General features: G+C 56.7%; 1 protein-coding gene across 1 annotated transcript in view; it reads right to left on the reverse strand.

Moving 5' to 3' along the window:
* Positions 1-2,224, reverse strand: part of ZNF358 (zinc finger protein 358) — an 8,144-nt gene that overhangs the window by 4,741 nt on the left and 1,179 nt on the right. The window lies entirely within an intron of this gene.

The raw sequence follows: 2,224 nt of genomic DNA on the forward strand, positions 1-2,224 counted from the left end.
CTCTTTCTTTCTTTCTTTCTTTCTTTCTTTCTTTCTTTCTTTCTTTCTTTCTTTCTTTCTTTCTCTCCTTTCTTCCTTCCTTCCTTCCCTCTCTCCTTCCTTCCCTCTCTCCTTCCTTCCTTCCCTCTCTCCTTCCTTCCTTCCCTCTCTCTTTCCTTCATTCCTTCCTTTCTCACTCTCTCTCTTTTTTGAGATGGGGTGTCGTTATGTTGCCCAGGCTGGTCTCAAATTCCTGGACTCAAGCAAACCTCTGACCTCGGCCTCAGAAAATGCTGGGATTACAGGCATGAGCCACTGTGCCTGGCCAAACCCCACTCACTTCTGAGCATACACGTGGATGTTTCCCTCGTCTCTGACTGCAGGGAGATTTCTGACTTACCCCAGCCAGGGCAGGGAGTTGAGGGACCCGGGTGGGACATGGTGGGACATGGTAGGACCCTCCCCTTTCAGCCCCGAACCTGGACAGAGGTCATGAGACCCGGCACTAGAGGTTTCTAGTCCCCAACTCCATGGCTCTGCCCCTCTCTCCATCCTGGGCTCCTCTTGTGGGAAGCTGGGGTCCTGCGGAGGAGACAGTCCTGGGTTCCTACCACCTTGCTGGAGGTCACCACATGGGGAACAGTGTGGGTGTCAGCGTTCTTGTGCTCCTGAGCACATGGCTGAATTCTTGTCCTATACTTGGGGGTGGCAGCTTAATTTATCGGGGGGAGTTCTGGTAGGGGAGGCCCCCCCTCCAGCAGCAGCATTCTGAGCTCTAGAACCCATGTCTGGGGGATAAGAATATGCAACAAATAACGTCTGGCATCCCTCCCAAGTCACTGGGGAAAGACAAGAAGACCCTGGCTTGCCTTCTGGGGAGAAGAAAACCTGCATTCCAGAGCTCACAGCGCCAGGTGGGAGTCAGTGTCAAATCCTCTCTCTTAGATCAGGAATGCCCTTTCCTACAGCCAGATGGTGAGCACGGTAGAGTGATATTTGGGACCCCTCCTGGTGAGGAGGGGTGGGCATGGAGACTCATGAACCCCATAGGCAGGAGGGTGGGGACAGTTGTTAGTATACCTGTTTTATTTATTTATTTATGTTTGAGATGGGGTCCTGGTATGGTACCCAGGCTGGACTCAAACTCCTGGGTTCAAGTGATCCTCCCGCCTCAGCCTCCCAAAATATGGTGATTACAGGCATGAGCCACCATGCCTGGCCAGTATACCTGTTTTCACTATTGGCTGGAAGGTCCTGAATTTTAACTTCTAGCTGGAGGATGGGCACGAATCATACCTGGGGACCCTCTGAAGTTACTGGGGAAACGCCTGAGCCATCTCCTCCCATGGCTGGGATGTGGCGGGTAGTGTCAGCACACTTGTGGCCCTTCCTGCAGGAAGGATCCTGAACTGAACTCCCAGTTTGTGACTAGGGGCAGGCTGGGAGGTAGAGGAACAAAAGCTGGAACCACTTCTGGGGAGCAAGGGGAGCCCAGGATGACCTGCCTGGGGTGGGGAGGCCTTGAGCTCCCCACCCATGGCTGGGTGTTGAGGTGCCAACAATGAATGATCTGCTCCTAGGAGAAGGTGTTGGGGGGACCTGTGGCTCCCCTTCTGGGGAGGGGAATACACTGAGCCACAACCCCATAGCTGGGAGTGTGCAGGCAAACAGAGCCGAGTTCCTGGACAGGGGGTCCTCAACCCAGACCCGTAGTTGGAGAGCGGGGGAAACAATACCTGGGACCCCTCCTGCATTCCTGCGGGGACAGAGGAACTCTTAGATTACCTCCAGGGGAAGGGGTCCCCTCAATTCCCATCTCTTAGCTGGAAGGTGGGAGGAGAAATCACTGAAGTCTTTCCTGAGTTCCCAGGGGTGAGGGCAGGGGGACCCCCTGGATCACCTCCAGGGGAAGGAGCTTCCAGAACTCCAGACCCCAAGACTGGAGGGGGAGGGGGACAATCGCTGGTACCCTTCCTAGGGTCCTGGGGGAAGAGGGACCCCCTAGATCCCCCTCTTGAGGACAGGGCCTCCTGAACTCCCGACCCCAGGCGGGAGGTGGGAACAATACCGGAGCCCCTCCTCGAATCAGGAGGGGAGGGGGTCCTGGATAGCCTCTTGGGAGGGGGCGTCCTGCGCTCCAGACCCCAGAGCTGGCGGGCGCCCCCCACCACGCCCGATTGAAGGTTCCCAACCTCCGGGGCCCTTTTCCCCGGCCTCAGCGGCGGGATGGGCGCGCTAGGCCGGG

This window comes from Mandrillus leucophaeus, unplaced genomic scaffold (genome assembly GCF_000951045.1).
Source record: "Mandrillus leucophaeus isolate KB7577 unplaced genomic scaffold, Mleu.le_1.0 Scaffold234, whole genome shotgun sequence".
In the NCBI taxonomy this organism is placed as follows: Eukaryota; Metazoa; Chordata; class Mammalia; order Primates; family Cercopithecidae; genus Mandrillus; species Mandrillus leucophaeus.